This window comes from Prinia subflava, chromosome 3 (genome assembly GCF_021018805.1).
Source record: "Prinia subflava isolate CZ2003 ecotype Zambia chromosome 3, Cam_Psub_1.2, whole genome shotgun sequence".
NCBI lineage: Eukaryota > Metazoa > Chordata > Aves > Passeriformes > Cisticolidae > Prinia > Prinia subflava.
The window spans coordinates 39,496,378-39,515,343 of NC_086249.1; the positions used below are offsets into that span (position 1 = coordinate 39,496,378).

The following is an 18,966-nucleotide window of genomic DNA, read 5'->3' on the forward strand; positions in this document are numbered from 1 at the left end:
AAGAGAGCTCAGAGAGTTTTCTCAGTTTGAGTTTTCTGCTCAAGTATCCTTGCACACATCTGCAACTGCTCCACTGGAAAGGGTGTGTTCCCTAACCTAAGGCTTTATACTCCGTGAGCCCAGATAGAAAGCAATGGGGGAATTGAGAGAAAATTGTTCAACCTGTATCAAAAAGTCATATCTTGACTCCGAGTCCGGGATCTTTTCCAATACAAAATTGTCGGGCAAACCTTCCTCTTTTTTTTTTTCTTTTTTCCTTTTTTCCCCTCTTTTTTTTTTTTATTTTCTTTTTTTTTTTTTTTTTTTCTTTCTTTTTTTTTTTTTTTTTTCCCAGAAGGAGTGGACCAGATATAAGTCACTGGAAAAAACCCAATACAAGTAAGGGGAGTTTTGGGGCCTGAAAAGTGATTTGTATGTAATAGTTCTGGTTGGGCTGATGTAGTCTGTATTCCACAATGAGGTAGTTCAGCAGGGAATGAAGATAAAGCATGCTGGTTACAATGTATTAGCAAGTTCAGAAAGCTTGGGGGGACTTCCTGAAAGATTCAAAACACTAGTACAATGTTTTGGCTAACAGTCTGTCCAAGTGTTTTCACACTAGACAAAGCTGTGGGTATATTTCAGCAGGTCTTTTAAGTGCGATTTGTATTTTTAAAACCATAATCCTGTAAACACTTACATGCTATCCTGACGCATCAGGAGAAAGTTCTTCTTCCAGAGGGTGGTTGGCCCCTGGAACAGGCTCCCCGAAGTGATCGCAGCACCAGCCTGACAGAGTTCGACAAGAGTTTGGACACTGCTCTCTGGCCCATGGTGTGACTCTTGAGGGCGGTGCTGTGCAGGGCCAGGAGCTGCACTCGATGCTCCTCATGGGTCCCTTCGAACTTATTCTATGATAAATGAAGCCTTTGAGCTGTAGCGGCGAGAAGAAACCACATTGCTTTTCTGTTTGCGTTTTCCTGTGAGGGCACCCCTCAAACTCTTACACTCGCTGAAGCAAGAGCAAAGGGCTACATAACTGACTTGTGCTACTTTTTCTGCTCTTTCTCTGCAGTTAATGGACTATATTCCTAACTTTTTCACAACAGCACTTTAATAATTTGTCGGTTTCGGGGACGTGCTGGCCTCAGCCGCCAGCAGAGCGCACGCAGCGGGAGCCGGCCCGGGCCCACCCTCAGCCCCTCTCGGGCCGCGCCGGGGCTGTGGGTGCTGCCCGCGCGGCCGGCAGGGGGCGCTGCTGCCCCGCGCTGGCCGCGCTCGCTCCCCTCGGCGGTTCCATTGGAGCAGCCGGAGACGAGTTGGCGCCATTTTGAAGCCGGCAGGGGGACCGGGGCGAGCTGCGGAAGGGGAGGGGGCTGGCGGCGATTGGCTGCGGCGGCGGCGGCGGCGGCAGCGCCTCTCCGAGCCCGGAGCGGCGGCAGCGCGGAGCGGACCCGCCTGCGACCAGCGAGGCGAGGCGGCTGCGGCGGGGTAAGGAGCGCGGCACCTCGGCCGCGGGTACCCCCACCCCGTCCCCTCTCCATTTTCCCTTCCCGGGGGCGTGGGGGGAGCCCGCCCGGACCGAGCTCCGCGGCCAGCGCTGGAGGAGGACGGGGAGTGGAAGGGGAGCGGGAGGGCAGAGCTCCCCTTGGCCCGTGGTGGAGCTCCCCCTTCCCATCCCCCTCGCCCCTCCGCGGGGCTGCTCCCCTCCCCCCTTTTCCGTGGCCGCCGTCAAATACTAAATTTTCTCCCCCTCCCGCCGGGCGCTCCGGGCGATGGGGTGACCTTGGCTGGGGGGCCCGGGGGTGACCCCCTCGCCCCGGTGGCCCGGCGGGCGGTGTCGCGCCCAGCGCCGGTGGCTCCTCGCGGCGCGAAGTGGCCGGGGGGGGCGGGAGGGGGGTGGGGAGGCTGCTCGCCCGTGGCTCTGAGTGACTGAGTGAGTGAGTGATCGCGGCTTCCCGGGTGTCCCTTTCCTCCCTGCCCCGGGCGTCCCCTCGCTCCCTGCCTGCCCCGGGAAGCCGGCCTGGTCCCCGCTCCGCGGGGCGGCACGGGGCTCCCGCGCCCCGCGCGGCTGCTGCCCGGGCTGAGCGCGGGGACATCCCCGTCCCCTCCCCGCCCGCTTCGGTCTTTCCGCGCCGCACTTCCCAGTGCTCCTCAGCGGGAAGAGCTGCCGGGGACTGCGATTTGGTGGGTCTCTACTTGTGTGCGAGCCCGGTTCTTTCATGCTGGCTTAGCTTTTTTTTTTTCTTCCCCCTTTCCTTTCCTCCTCTTTCTTTTTCCCTCCCACTTTGCATCAGGCTCTGTTAGAAAGCGCTCGAGAAGGGAGGACGGGGGGAGCTGTGGGGGGGGGGGGGGGGGGGGGCGGCTGCCGCCGCCTGGTAGATGGAAAACTATGAATTTTACATCCGAATTGCCAGATGGAGAATGGTTAATTTATAGGTTATGTATTGTTTACGTTGAGAGCCTCCGGTCAGGAATTTAGGTCCGTAACTTCATCCCGCTGCAAATAAATCACTATCTGTTCTTCAAAACAAATCAACAATTAATGACGGTGAACAGTCCTGGAACATTAAACTGTAGCAGACCAGCTCCTACAGAGCTGGATTTTGTCTTGCCAGCCTTATTCTGACTTTTATGCTTGCTTGCTGCGCGGTTGCTTTCTGAGAGCCGTGGTTATTTAGTTAGGCGTTGTGTTTTCCCATTTAAAACAACTGCTGAAGCGTTCTCGTGTTGGTCTTTGTTTTGTGCTTGCCGGGTAGATGCTTTGGCTGTAATTGATTTCTCTTCGCTGGGGATGTTGTAGAAGGAGCGTTGAAAATTTGAGTGGCTTTATAGTTGAAAACGAGTGTCAAATCACGTTTTGGGAAGGGAGTAGGGAGTAAGACGACGTGCATTCTTTCAGGTTTCCCCCTTCCAAACTAGTGGAGTTGTTCCGTTTCCAGGTGGTAGAAATTTTGCCTGGTATGTTTTGTATGTACTATAGATATGCTAGATATTATACTGTGTAAAGTAACTCCTCAAAAAGAAGTGAAAGAGCTGAGTATATGCCATGCTCAGACCACCTGAAAGAAGACTGACAGTGGCAGGCCATCAGGTAAGGTGGTTTAGCAGAGGTGTGTGTATCATGTTCATCACAGCGTTTGAAAGAAAGGATGCACTGCTAGAGAAAGTAGTTTAGTACTTTAGCAGTTGCATGACATCTTGTGTCTATGTCTGAAGCAAGGTTGAACTTAATTACTGTAGGGTTGGGGGGGTATGATGTGTCTGGGTGTGGTGTTTTGTTTGGGATTTTTTATGTAGATCCTGTATTGGAGTATTTGCCTAGGAATTTCTTGCATCCTCTTTACTAGTTAGTATACAGGCTGGATAAACTATAGTTCAGTTTTTGATGAAAACTAAATAAATTAAAATGGAAAATCGTGTGTTTAGCACTTGTATGCAACTTCTTTTTTCTCTTGTAAATGTTGAATTTAGACTTTATCTAACGTGCTTACTTATGGACTGAAACTGAGCAAGTCACCCAAGTTGTTACTAAGCTGTAATTAACCATATAAAAGCCAAGAGTCATTGCTAGCATTTGGAAAAGCACTGTAATGAAATATGGACATAACCTCAGGCATTATCCATTTTATCTGTAGAACAGGAGGTTCTGTTACCTCCTGTAGATTGGGAGAAATGCATTTTCTTTTGAGATGTGTTGTCCTCTACCAGGCTTTCAAGTTACGCATGTTTCCTCTATTTCTTTCTTCAGTCACACAATTTATAATCATACAGAAGAGTAAGAGGATGTATGTGTATATATGGGTATGAGTATTCTGGTTTAGTAAAGAATTTTCATTTAAAGGTGTTTGTAGTTAATGTTCTTTTTTTTCCTGAAATCTGAATTGGAAGAGGTGATATAGACTACTTGTTGCACAAGGAGAATTTTCATAGGAGCAACAAATAAGAAAATGTGCAGCTGAACAGTAAAAGCATGCAAAATTGGTGATGGAAGGAAAATGTGATACTGCAACTCATTATTTTCCCCTATCAGTTTCACTTTAATATCCCTATCCCTTAATATTGCTTGCCCCAACTTTTACGCCGAGAAAAAGGAAGGTATGTGTTCCTGCTGCCTCCAGAGAAGTTCCTTTTTAGAATCGAAAAGTAGTTCTGATATGTGGAACATTATCTTACCACTTGTCAGTATCATTTTCTTTTTAACAGATATCTAAAGTAATGGTGTTTTTACTCTTAGCACAAAATGTCAATACTGCAACCTGGAATAATCCTTGGATAGACTGAGAGAACATTGGGGGCTTTCAGTCAGTTCTGAAACTAGGTGGTAAAGGAAAACTCAGGAAATTTTTAACAGGTGTGTTAGTGTGATAGTCCTTAGTGGTGAAGTGTGTTAATTTTCCAGGTTTGTAAACCCTCTGGACTGTCTGAACAACATTGACATATCCTGGAAGGAATCAAGACTTTTAAAGAATTGTACAATCTATGCTTTAAAAACAAAGAATCTTTTTTTCCCCTCAAAGATTGGACATCTAAAAGCCAAGCCTGTGCATGTATATAAATTACATATCTATTACTTTTCTGTTGATAGTCTCTTCAGTTGAATGTAGTCTTATAGAAAAGCTGAGGTGTTTTTTATCTGTTTAGCTCTGTTACTAAGAATATAACTTAATACAGTTGTGTCAAGTAAAAGTAAGAAAAAAAATAGTGAGGTGTATGAATGAAAATTAACTTTGTTATTTTGGGAAGTTAGTGGTTTGTTTCAAAACCTCTTTGGAACATTAGGGATTCCACAATAAAAAAAAGCTTTTTATGCAAATATTTGCTGTAATAAATCCAACTTGAAAGAATTAAATGCAATACAAGTAATATTTTCATTTAATTTCTAAGAATCAGAATGTTAACACTTCCATTTTTTTTTGAAGTTATTACTGTCTGTCTCAGTGTGTACCGCTTTTCAGCCTTTTCTAAAGTGTGAAGAAGTCCTTGAAGTAGGTTCTGAGGGTTAAGACTGCTATTACTTTGTTACAGTTGATTACTATTACTAAATCTGTGCAATTTACTCTTTTGCATCCCACCCCAAACACTGGAAAAACATTCTGCTTGTTTAATACTGCCTGATCTTCGGTTCTGTTTTTTCAGCTCACAACAACTTTGGTATTAATATGCTTCAAGAAATAATAATTTAAAAAGTGCCATACCTCATTGGGAACAGATGGGGATGTTTGTACTAATCATCTTGTGTCTGTCACCATTTGTACGGGAGTACCGTAACCAGGGATCAGGACCCCATCTGGGGTTTTCTAATTCAGACCCTGTTCTTTAAAGATCGATTCCAGACAATACTAACTGTGTGTACTTTTTCTCTGACTTAATTAGGAATCCTGGTGGATGTTTCTGCTGCTGAAATTAGATGCTTCACTTTCATGCTTTTTAATGGACAAAAAACCCCCATGAAATTAGGAGTCAAAAATGTTATTGTTTTAATTGCTTTAATTTTCATAGAACATAAAATGGCCTGGGTTGGAAGGGACCTTAAAGATTATATCGTTCTAATTGCCCTGCCATGGACAGGGAACCTTCCACTAGACCAGGCTGCTCAGAACCCCATCCAACCTGTCCTTAAACACTTCCAGGGATGGGGCATCCACAGACTCTGTGGGCAGCCTTTTCCACTGTCTCACTACCCTCAGAGGAAAGAATTTTTCCCCAGTATCTAATCTAAACCTACTCTCAGTTTGAAGCCAATCGCTCTTGTCCTGTCACTACATGCTCCTGTGAAAAGTCCATCCATCTTCCTTGTAGGCTGCCTTCATGTACTGGAAGGTCACAGTCAGGTCAGCCTGAAGTCTTCTTCAGGCTGAACAATCCCAGTTCTCTCAGCCTTTCCTTACAGGAGAGGTGTTCCATACCTCTTATCAACTTTGTGACCCTCCTCTGGACTTGCTGCCTGATGTCTTTCCTGTGCTGGGGACATCTACAGGAGTCTGTAGCTCTTTTAAAGAGTATTTGGTTCAGCTAAAATGTGATAACTTAGGAAGTGACTCTTGAGAAGCTGGTTGTCCACAACTTTTACCAAAGTAGCCTTTGGTTCTCTCTGAGACATCCCAGTATGTCCATGTCGTAGTTCACTTCAGTGTCAAAACCCATCATCCTGAAAGTCTTAGGAAGAAAGGGAACAAATAAAAAACTACTAAAAGGAAAAAAAACGAACCCACCGAAAACTTAACAGTTACCCACAGTAAGTAGAAACATAGTGTTCATGAGGAAGTCCTGAAAAAAATGTACTTCAAAATTTCCTGTATGTAATCTTTGGGCCACCTTGAGTTTGACTGTTCAAATCTGTTAGTACTGCTTTGTTACTTAGATGTACATTCCAGTGACCACAATCAGATTTCTAGGAAGTCTTTGTCACCACGTATGTTAGGTTTTGGTTCTTAACAAAAAAGAATTGAATTGTTATCAGTTATGAGAATTAAGCAGAAGACACTTCATGGGAACTTGTAATTACATTTAGGGATTTTTTTATTTTTCTGCATCTGCCGATGTGAAATTTCAAAGACTTTTCTTGGGAAAATGTACAGAGGTGCTAGGCAGCTTGCCATTAGGTGTGATATTTTCTCTAATAATTTTGTTGATTTTGTTACTTGGCAGTTCAGGATGAAGCATTATATGTAGTTCCTGAACACAGAAACAAAGTGTGTAGAAGCAATTGTAGCATTTTGTGTCGTCACTTTGTGAAAACTTCTGTGAGGGACAATGTCTTTGAACATCCCAAAGTGCTTAGACTTTTTTCAAAAGTCTAAGTGAGACAAATTCACTTCATTTATTGTACAAAATCAAGTTTACATTTGCTTTGCTTCCTCTGAGTATGAAGTGGTCAGAATCAGGCTATAACTTTTGCTTTCCTATATTTTCAAAATGGAAGAAAGAATAGATAAGCCAAGGATAAACTCTTCAAAGGAGTTGTGAGGAAGTTTTTCAGAGACAACAAACAGGAGATGCATTATGTCTTTCATTTGCCCAGCTTGGATCATGCAGTTTATAATTCCTTCAGTTACAGAAATGCTTCCGAGAACTAAGAAAAGAGATTTTTGATGCATGTACAGTTTTTGGAAAGAAATATTCTGCACTCTTTTCTTAATGACTGGCTGATCTCTACTTTGAGAATGCAAAACATTTTGGAAGTTTTTCTCAGTTATAAATGTTGCCTGTAGTAAGTTCTCCATTAGATTGTCCATACTGCATTTTGTATATACATATTAAGGCACATATAAAGTAACTTTTTATTTCTTAATGGACCATTGTCCTCTCAATCTTCTGTATTACATACAAAAAAAGCTTTAAAACAATATTAAAATTGCAAATTCTTTCTAAAAATAGTAAACAGTTTAAATTAATTTCTGTCCTTCTAAGTATATGTTATGGTAGTCTTTAGTTATAAGACTAGTTGGGGTTTTTTTCAACCCTCTATATTTAGGAATTAGAGCTGCATATCAAAGTCGGCGCACATATATTCCAAAAGCTGGAAAATGTAAAATGAATTGACAGGGGACTGTGGGAAGGGAGAAGCATATCTAGTAATTTGAATGATTGAATGTCACTTTGGGATACTGGAATTCATTCCTTCTGTCAGTTTCTTGAGATCCCAGGCAAGTCTGTTTAAACCAAACTTCCCACAAGAGCTTATTAGTAGTGCATTGATTTCCTGGGAGACAGGCTCTAGACCCGGACTGCTGCTGCTTGGCTCAACAGATGCTTTAGTTTTAGATGCAGCACTGGATAAATTGGCATACTTTAAAAGTTGTGTCCTAAATTCCTGACTGTATAGGCAAAATTGGTTGCTAGTTCTTAAATTTCAGTCTGTATCTTGGGTTAGTAATCTATGAAATGAGACAAATACTTATTTCTATGAAAAATTAGTGAAAGTGTTGCAAAAATAAGTTAATTTTTATGGCACGCTAACATGGTACATCTGTGAAACCTTACAAATGCCCAGTAAGAAATTAAGTCTCTTCAGAGTGGCTTAAATAGAGTCTAGTAAGGGACACACATAAAATTATAAGGAGAAAAGTTGAATAGCTTCTTTGCTTTGAATGAGAAAGAAACCCTGTGGTGTGGAAAAAATGGATCAGGTATATCTGCTCCTTTGTGTGTGTCCTCTTTAATATTGTACAGGAAACTTTAAATCTGTTTCTTAATTCTTAGTAAGTGATTTTACAACTATTTCTGTATTTTCGTTGCTCCTTTTTAATCAAACCTAGTAAACAAATTTACTGTATGGATATGCTTCTGTCAGTCTTCAGGTTGTAACCTTTTGCTTTGTATCTAATTGATGGAATGCTATTAGTAGCGATGAGTTTTTCTCTTTTAGCAGCTTTATGTGGAGTGAGATATGAGAGCTTTTCAGTGGATTCTTGCAAGTATTTGTTATTGGTAGAAGGGCAGTGTAACGTGGTGTTTGCACATTGTATGCTCTGGAAAGGACTGACATCTGCTGGGGCTGCATTCCCCTACTGCCAGCTGCAGCTGACCTTTCTACTCTGGTCTCTCTTCAGTGATTTCTCTGTCTAGTTTGTCCTCATAAATCTTGGGCTTCCAGTCCTTCGTTGTACAATGTACTTTCTCTCTCACTTTCTTCAACACATCTTAGGCTTTACAGGATCATAGCACAGGTAAGGTTGGAAGGCACCACTGGAGGTCATCTAGTCCAGCCCTGTGGCTCCAACAATGGCCCTGAGAGCACATTAGTTGGGACTATGCTGGTGGCTTCTGAATGTCCCTGGAGAAGGAGACTTTACAGCTTCTCTAGGCAGCCTGTTTCAGTGCTCAGTCATCCCTATGGAAAAGGGCTTCTTCCTCGTGTTCAGATGGATCTTTGTGCCTCAGTTTCTGCCCATTGCTTCTTGTCCTATTGCTCGGCACCACCATGAGGAGCCTGGCTCCATCCTCTTGATGGCTTCCCTTCAGATACTTACGTACATTGTGCATTTTGGGAACCTCAGGGCTAATAGGGTGTGTCAGCTGTGGTGTATGGCAGTGGGGTTTTGTTTGGAATTTTTTTGTGTGTTTTGTTTCTATTTTTTCCTTTTTTCCCCCCTTTTTCTTCCCTCTCTCATTACTTTTGCTTCTTGATTGAATGCCTTTCCTGTAATCCCTCAGCTTTCTAGTCTCTTTGTCTGATAGAGCTTGTTGGTCTCTCCAGTGGAGTTAGTAGAAGTGTGTCCAAGCCTCAGCTGTTTCTTTGGTAAGCTGAGCTTTTTGTTCTAATTAGGACAGACTGCTCTTGAGCTGAGAATCTGGCTGAGGTGTGAACAAATCCAGCTTTTTGTGCTAAAGAAACAGCAACATCTGGCTGTTAGCAGACAGGTGGATTAGTGGTGGATTCAGCTGTCAGCAGGTTTTACCAGATGTGTTTGTTAGTCTGGGTTGGCTGTGTGAACCTTCTAACTTCAGTGGAATAAGGAGAGAGCCATGAACAGTTCTTGTACCTTAGGTAATAGGTAGAAACTCTCTGACCTGTTGTATCCTGATTGCATGCTTACAGTCATAATGCAAGCAGCTATATTTATTTATTAATCATTTAAAACTTCCTCCTTTCAGTTGAAAACTTGTCCTTTTAAAACGAATAGGTATTAAATTCCTATAGGTGTTACTTTTGTCCTAGTGGTTGCTATTTATGGACGACAATCCAGTGGGGACTGTGTACAATTTTTCATCATTGTTTTTGATTTGATGTTTTGTTAATTCTCTCCTGGTCAGGAGGAGAGGTCTTCTTGGGGAGTGGGTTACAGGGTACTACTGTAAGGCAGTGATCCAGTGTAGTAAAATGAGGTCTGTGTCCTAACTGCACATCAGCACAGATCTGAGCCTGACGGAAGCACAGCCCACACGGTGGTGCACGCCGTGAGTTTGTCTGTCACTGTGCAGCAAATGTGGTATAGAATCATAGAAATTCCCAAGCCTGAAGGAACTCATAAAGGTCGTTAAGTCCCTGCTCCACACAGGGCTGCCTAAAACTAAATTTTGTGTAGTTAAGGGTGCTGTCCAGACACTCCTTGAGCTCTGACAGGTTTGGTACCATGGCCACTTCCCTGGGGTGACTGATCACCTGTCACTGAAGAACCTTTTCCTAAGGTCCAATCTGAACTTCCTCCAAAGCACCTTCATTCCATCTCCTTGTGTCCTGATGTGAGTGATGAGCTGCAACCGAAGGATAACTAAATATTAAACATGAACTTCAAAACAGAAAACAAACCAGAGTTTGGAAATTTACTATGAAGAAAGTTAACATGGCTGTATATATGCTCCTGTTAATACAAAAAACAGAATTAAAATGTACTAATGTATGTAAATTTCTGAAAGTGGTATACAGAGAAGATACAGACTCCACCCAGTGGTGCCCAGTAATAGATCTGGAGGCAGTGTGCACAAACTGGAACACAAGAGGTTTGTTCTGAATGTTTTCAATGCAATGGTGGTCAAGAACCAGCACAGGTTGCTCTGGGCTTTTGCAAGGTCACTATCCTGGGAGATCTTCAAAAGCCATCTGGATGCACTCCTTGGCAAACTGGTTTTAGGTGACCTTTCGTCAGCAGGGAGATTCAACCTGGTGACCTCCAGGGTTCCCTTCCAACCTCAGCCATTCCGTGAAAATTCATCCCCATAGGGCTAAATAATTGTAAGGGATGAATAACTGGATTAGAAAAAGTTACAGGAGTCAATGTATTATTGGCAGAGAACTTACATGTTGGTTGAGTGTTGAGGTAGGTGTCAAAGGTAAGTTAAGACAAATATTAAGAGGATATTCAGCTTTTTTTTTCAAAGTGATCTTACTGATAGATCCATATATGACAGTAGGTGACTAGATTGTGAAACTGCTGATGGTCCTTGTGGTCTTATAATGCACTTACTTCACCTGGTTGTAGTATGTCTTCATCTGATTTGTGCTTTGTGATCAGTTATGGGTTCTTTCTCTGTCCTTGGGGACACAGTTATTTTTGTCAGTCTGCTTTTCTGTCACAGTTTTATAAAAAGCGAAATAAAATGTTTTAGCTGGGAAGAAAAGCTGAACTGATAGAAGCCATCTGGGTAGACAACTTCTATTTGTAAAACACCCAGCTGAATGTGGTTTTGGTACTAAGATTGCTATATGTACTTATAATATAAATGTCTTTTTATAATTCATATTGACTAGGAGTGGATGCACTGTTGTGTGGAACATCTGACTTTGCAGCTGAATACTCATGCTTTCTTTTTAGGTCTTACACTTCAATCCATCCCACTAGCATTCTTTGTTTGATCTTCAGTAATTTTGTATCAAATAATTTGCAATTGGATGTAAAGCATATAATTTTGTATTTTTTAACATTATATGCAAAGTTGGGAATGGAAGTGCATCTCATTTAGGTATATAAATTCTAACTTGTTACAAAAGCAACTTTGTATTTGTTGACCATTGTGAAATTTTACATGTCATTTTGCTTCTGTGGTCGCATACTAGTATTCTTCTTTTTTTTTTAATTTTACTTGCTTTTTTTGTTTCTTTTTAGTATTTTATTTTGGTTTTTTTTAGTATTCTTAGTGTTGGGGTTTTTTTTCCTTGGGGGGGGACACACATTTGTTTAATTTTAATTCTTACCAGAAACCCCCAAAACAAAACAAAAAACCAAGTTTCATGGCAAGACTCAATAAGGCACTTTTAGCCAAATAAATGGTACGTTAAAATAATACCAAGTGTTGTTTCCTCCCAAGGGGTAACACAGAGGTTAAACTTGATTTGTGCCTGATGTCTGTGTGTTGTAGTTGTCTTTTGCTTCCTGTTACGTTCCCCTTATTTTCCTGATGGCTTCCATGCCATTCTTGCATGGTTTTTTTCCTCCACTTGTGTGAGTACTGCAGCTGTTAATCATTTGAAATTATGTAATGCAAGGTTTCTATGACTGCTTTTTGTTACTCTGTTTCAAAAATAGTTAATGTAAAGGAAAATAATAATTCTTGCCTCTTTTCCTGCATTCTTTTCTAGCAGTTGGAGGAAGGAAACAAATAATTGCTGCCTTACTAAATCTTAAAGTAACTTCCCTGGCAAAAGATGGCTTGTCAATATTATGACCATAAACCAGTAATATTTTGGAATTTTGATACCTAGACTGGTTGTCAGTTCTTCTCTTCTTTTAGAGTACCAGCCTAAGAACTTCCAGTGTTTCTGTTGATTCTGGAAGAGGAATGTTTTTTGGGGTTCGTGGTCTGCTTTTTGAACGTACCATATGAAAGCAAGGGGCTAATCTCTGCATATTTATTGAGTTGTACCGTATTCTATTTGGATATTTGGATTCTGATATTCACAAGAAAGTAATTCTCAAATTTTAATTTAAAAACCAGAAGTCTGCCTCTCGTGATCAGTTTTTCTTCATTCAGCTCTTTGTCTTCGACCTTCATTTTCCTTGAACCAGGGTGGGATCTCGTGGTATTTGTGTGATTTATGGTGATTTCTGCCTCTTTTCTACTCACCCTCCTGGCAGTCTCTTCTTGTTGCCTTGGTGCACGTGCTGTCCTCATGTCATAGACTTTGTGAATGCTTCTCCCAGTTTATATTATCTGCATGATAGGTGCTGGTGGCTGCACACAGATTCCAAGCAATTTCTTGCCAGTTCCTTTAAATGGGTGTTAGCTGGTGAAGTTTTGGGTTTGTGGAGGCTGGTTTGTTTGTTTTTTTTCTGCAGAATGGGTCAGGTTGGAAGAGACCAAGTGGGTCACCTGGTCCAACCTCTCTGCTCACAAGCACTCAATGTGATCTCTAGATCACATTGCACAGGATTGTGTCTGGATAGTGCTTGAGTATCTTCAGTGAGGAGAGGAGGTTCTTGAAGTACCTTGTCCTAGAGTTAATGCTGAGTAGAAAAATCACCAGGAGACTATACTTGGACCTAGACTTTGGACCCCTCTTTTAGGCTCCTGTTACTTTCCTCTGACAGCTGGGTTTTTTCAGTTAGAGAGTATATTCTTGTTTAGATGTTCATATGCAGTCTTTATATTTGCAAACATTTCTGTTTCTCTAAACTTTCCTTTCAGTGTTTTACTGAATGACAATCTCATCCATCTCTGCATCCATCTGTTTATGATTTCTAATTTAATGCTTCTATAATAAATGATATTTGGTGCAAGGAAGGTGCTAATTGTTTTATCACAGATGAACCAAACATAAAGTGTCCCAAGGTAATATGATAAGCCTAAAAGTTACATTTATCTCTGGTTTTGAAATTCTGTCTTCAGCATACAGATTTTTTCTTAAACTCGTAAAATATTATATCAAACTAGAACAGGTCTAGTGGTAGTATTATTACTTTTTTGCTCTGCATTATTAATGGGAGTGCTGCTTTTATTGCAGTATACCTTAATATTTAAAGTTAACTTGAATTTTTTAAATTGAAGGGTACTGCCCCTTCGTTTTTAAATACCTTTAAAAAGCTTTGCATTCCACAGTGAATTCTTGGATGGTGCCCATGTAGTTGCTTTGATTTGAAAATGTGAAATTTTTAAGTGTAGACACAGTAACTTCTGATTAAAGATACCTGTTACCAGTTGTCACAGCAAAGTTTTACCTGTCATTTCTTTGAAAATGGGTATTCAGCTGACTTAATAGGATACTTCAATAACTTCTTTCTTTACAGTCATTACAATACAACAGTACTTTTTTCCTTTTTGATTCTAGCTACTGAAGTGCAATTTCTTTTTCTTTTTTTAATTATTCTTTTTCTTTTGTTAAGCTTATTTATGGTGGATATCTCAGTTTGGCTTGAATTTTATCTTTATTTTTGTATTTCCTTGTCTTTGTGGTAGAACTGTCCTGTTTTGAGGGTGCTAATTACTACTTCAAGCTTCACTAAGTGGTTGTTGGAGTTCACTTAGTAGTATGAAAACTTTCCTTGCACCCCAGTCAAGGGTACAAAAGCTTGAAGCTTGATTTTGTTCCTTTGGCATGGACATTGCCTGTGACACCCCCCGTTGGAGTTGTGTACATCACCAAATCACTTCTGTTTGAACACTCTGAGGACTAGTCATAGTTTGTCTTTTCTTAAGATTTTGTATAGTGTGGTTGCATAATGTGACCACCTAAGGAATGTTTTCCCTACTACTTGAGTAACTGACAAATATATTGCAGATGTCTGTTTTATTAAAATCATATTTAGTCAGCCTACACTCTTCTTTCTCTGTCAGATTCTTTTACCATCGCCTTCCAGTTTATATCTCTTTATAATTTCTTTTCCTGCAGCCATACACAGAAATGAGCCATTTTAATTCCTACAGTCCCTTTTACTTAGTCTTGAGTAGAAGTGTGAAAGCAGAGATCCCACAATAACAAGTCAGTTTTATTTTTCCTTAGGTTATAGAATGGCTTAATGGTAAATTCTTTTATATAGATTCTAATATATTTTTTTAAACTGAGTGTGTTTCAGTGAACATGCTGTTTCATAAATGACATAAAAAAGAGACAGTTTTATGAAAAGAAAAATGACAACAGTAACATCTGGAAAAGTGCTGAAACTTAAGGTTGGGTCACATTTTGTGGAAGCTGCAAGTGTCTGCAATGCCACTGGAGAGAGCTGTGTGCTGAGATAAGTTGGTACTGAATACTTTCTACTTTCATAAATCTTTGGTAGGCTTTCTTTAATGAAGTTTGAAAAAAATCTTATCAGGAAGCGGGGACTTGACTTGGATCATTTGCTGACTGATTGCATCTCTGTTTAAGTTGCTCGAGGCCCTTTAGTGCGCATGTGCTGATTTTGGTATCATGTCCTCTTCTTTTGTTCTTGGTTCTTTTCCTGAGTCCTCCAAATCCTTTCTACATTGTGACGATGTCTCCTCTTGCACAGTTACCACCTGCACATCTTTTAATTTTCCACGAAGAGCTTACTTAATATTTAATAAAGAAACTTAATGTGCTTTGTTGTATTTGGTAGTGTAAGTTTGAAAAGGTATTTCCTAATTTAAACAGGTATTATTACTTCTGTATGCCTGTCACAGGACTGCCATTAATGGCATTCTGTAGTGAAACCCATTACATTTTTATGTTATTTGTTGGACTGAGAGTGTTACTTTTACTTCATAATTTGGCTCTTCATTCCAGAAGATATTTAATTAGTGGCTTCTGTAAATTATTCCAGTATCAGTCCTTACTATGCCTTACAGAAATGGGAAGCTAGCATTTTATAGGTATTATGGCTAATACTAGTATCTTGATTTAATGGTAGTTAAGTAAACAGTATAACATGATGCATTTCTACAGAAGAATAGAAAGTATTAGTCTAGGCATTATACCTGAATCAGTATGAAAAACGACCTGGATTAACAGCACCCTTGGTCCAATACACTAAAGTTTCCTGTTTTATTCAGCAGCAGAAAATTAACTGCCAAATTTCATCTTGGAGTGGCTTTTTATAGCCAAGCAATAACTCCTTAGCAGTAGATACATTATGGAAATAGATTTAGTTTAGTGGCAGTTGGCTAGTGCAAGTCTCTTAACACCTAAGTCGCTTCTCACCTTGATCAATTGTTGTCAATCAGCTGTATGCCAGCAGGAATTTACCAGGATGTAAAGAATTTCAGTAAATGACTTAAATTGTTATATTATTTGTGTTTTATTAATAATACTGATGAAGTAGAAAGATGCCTGCCTCTTCTGCTTCTGTGAGTTCCTGAGTAATCTCTTAAGGATCTTAAGATCTTGTTGCATCTTTTGTGGAAATTACATCTTGACAATTTTTTTCATACTGAAACAAAGTTAGTGATCTTCAGGCGTTTGTTATGGTTTATGTTAATTCATACAAGGATGCTACCCACTGAGGGTGCAAAAAAAAAGTATATAAATAATAATAGATTATGAACTGTTTGTTGAAAAAAAGAATGGAGCTTTGGAGTGAAATCTGTAGTGTGGTTTATGAGATGGAAAAGATTTTGCTTCCTTGCAATATCCCATGAGACAATTTAGGAAAATGTTTTTGCATCTTCTAAACTGTGCTTGTGTTGTTGATGGAATGGCCTGTAACAGTGGGAGGACACTGGTCCTCCTGCTTGGTTGTGGAGAAAGTGTTGATGAATATTTGCCAATCCTTTTTTTGGCTACACTTTCTTGTTGAATGATACGAACTGTGGAAACGTATATTTAGTTCTTTACACATTCAAATTTTTTGCCATGCCTTGAGCTTCTGATACCTTTGTGAACGTGAAGAAATTGTTATTCTCTCTGACACATTGAAAAATGGCTTACAAGCATAGATTTAAAAGTATATATATTAGCCTACATGTATTTGATGTTTATTTTCTTAGATTTTATATACCTGATTTTAAAATTATCTCAGGAATAGCTATATAGATAATTATGTATATTCAGTGAAAGTTCTGAAAAATAATCATGATGATAGAATTTGCTAAGCTGATCACTTTTTCTGGTGATCTTCTAAGTCCTCATGGTTGGATTCTGGATTTTAAAGAGGAAGTGATAGTAAGGCAGGAGACAGACTTGCAAGGAATATAGGGTTGGTTTGCTAAAGTTTGCTTCACTTGGGTAAGAATTCTACAAAACTGTTTGGAGGATGAGGATTTAAAGACATGTATAGATCTCTGGAAAGTCACTGTTGACACATGATGACTTCATGTGTGTTAGGGCCCAGTTTGCTTAATGATTAGCACAGTTAATTAAATCACTATAGGCAATGTAAACTGTCAACCAAACATTATACAATTAAATGGAGTGTGGTTTAAGTTCTGCAGTTAGATCATTGTCTTAACATCCTCTAATGATATTTATTGACCTATGAAGTATATTTGCATAGATCCTTAATATGCAAGATATCAATCCATGCTTTATTTGCATAATCACAATATTTTGAAGTATTGAGCAAGTAGTATATGTGAAGTTAAGCTATTCATAAAATTATCTACTTTATAGAAAACATCAGAAAGTTTTAATAATATAATGGGCAGTAGACTTAGTGGAACTCAGTAGCTATTGGATGCTACTGATTATGTACAGAACTCATGTGTAGCTTATTTATTTGAGCTTGACCAAATTTTGGCAGTGATATTTATTACTAATTAACTCTGTTTAGACTAATTGATTGTTCTCATTTGTGGTATGGCTGGTAATCATAATTTTACATTAAATATGATGATTTTTGTCACAAGAGGTGAATGACTTTTTAATCCATCCTATTCTAATGCTCAGTAAATGTAACTTCCACTTTTGGGTTCTTTTCCATGCTTTAGTGTTCCTGTTGTCCTTGTGCAAAGGGTGTGTGTTTTGTCATCTTTCTTTTCTCTGTACTAGTTTCTTCCGCTCCATCTCCCTTATAACTTAGTTTTTAATTTGTCATCCTATTTATACATACTATTTTTCAGTATACTTCTACAGACTTGCTCTTGGTGCCTGACTTTAGGTCTCTGAGAAGCTGTAATTGCGGTGGTGCTTCTGTGTTGAAAGAAGCAGTTCCTAGACATCTTAAGTCTTACTGTATCATCTCCTTGTGTGCAAAGAGTAGGGTTTGTATTTTAAATTCTCTCTTTGTAGGTTTTGAAGACTTTACGTACAGTACTGTTTACCATAACTGAAAAAAAACAATGCCTGATTGAATCCTGATTTTTATTCCTGTTTGTTGGGACTGGAATTTGTTTGTTATGTATTTGTTCAAGTTTCTTGTGACATCTGCCTCCCTTCTTTATCCTCATTAACAGCAGAAACAGTCCACGTCTTAAGGTTTAGGTCATGTGCTTGGATTCTGCATGGTGCAAAGCACCTCATGGTCTGAAGTGTTTTCTTGCCTTAGAAAAGGCATCCATGTGAACATTTTCCTTTTTCATAGAATCATTAAGGTTGGAAAAGACCTCTAAGGTCATTGAGTCCAACGATTAACCCAGAATGCCTGTGTTCTCCACTAAACCATGTCCCCAAGTGCTACATCCACCACGTACCTCTGAACACTGCAAGGGGTGGTGATTCTACAGCTTCCCTGGGAAGCCTGTTTCAATGCCTGACCACTCTTCTGGTGAAGAAATTTTTCCTAATGTCAAATCTAAACCTTCCCTAGTGCCACTTGGGGCCATTTCCTCTTGTGTTGTCATACATTACCTGGGAGAAAAGATCAATCCCTACCTTACCACACCTTTTTCCAGGTAGTTGTTGTGAGCAATAAGGTCCTCCCTGAGTCTCCTCTTCCCCAAGCTAAAAAACCCCAGCACTCTCAGCCTCTTCTTGTAAGACCTGTGCTTTTTCCCTTCTGATGGTGTATATGGAATAACACTGGATTTTTGAAAACATGGTGGTGAACTTCTGAAATTTCATTTGTTAAAAAAAAAAAAAATAGAAACTGTCAGCTCAGTCTGTTGAATCTTAAAGATGCTTTCAAAGAATTTCATTGTTTCAAAATGCTTGTCATCTTAGACTGTTTTCTTTTGCAATACACTGCATCTATGAAAATGAATTTTAAAAGCTTTTTGAAATTCAGTCAGTGGATATCACATCATTGGCTTGTGGATTTTCATTTTCAACATGTTGTAGGTATAGTTGGCCTTGAGGTTGTTGTTCTTAGTTGTTACTGTCTTCTTTTTCCATGGCAGAAGTTCACTGAAACAGCTGTAACGTGAAATCACAGAACTTACATTTGGTTAGAATCACCAAAACACCCTCCCCTCCTCCCCAGAATAAATTCTACTAAGTGTTCAACACAGATTATTTTGATAAAGCTAGGTATACACAGCTATACTGGCAGTCCAGAAGAACAGGAACTTCTAGCAATGAAATGTAATGAGGTTTTATTTAGGTAATTGTTGTCGTTATAACTGTTGTACAAGGAGATTGCTTAGCACTGAGTTGGTTTTTTTTTTTTTTTCTGAATGATAGGTTTTGTTTTCTGCTGCTTCTTTTGAATGTTTTTTGTTTTTCTCAGTATTAGAAGGTTTATGATTCTTTATCCTTTATGTTCTATTTCTTAGAAC

General features: G+C 39.8%; 1 protein-coding gene across 4 annotated transcripts in view; it reads left to right on the forward strand.

The window, feature by feature from the left end:
* Nucleotides 1-352: 352 nt before the first annotated feature.
* Nucleotides 353-18,966, forward strand: part of PDS5B (PDS5 cohesin associated factor B) — a 101,735-nt gene continuing 83,121 nt past the window's right edge. The window contains exon 1 of one of the 4 annotated variants that reach the window (XM_063394781.1): nucleotides 353-1,470. The gene's annotated coding sequence lies outside the window, so the exon portion shown is untranslated. Of the gene's footprint in view, nucleotides 1,471-1,938; nucleotides 2,167-18,966 lie in introns of those variants that run through there. The other 3 variants (XM_063394778.1, XM_063394780.1, XM_063394779.1) reach the window with 3 other exon arrangements.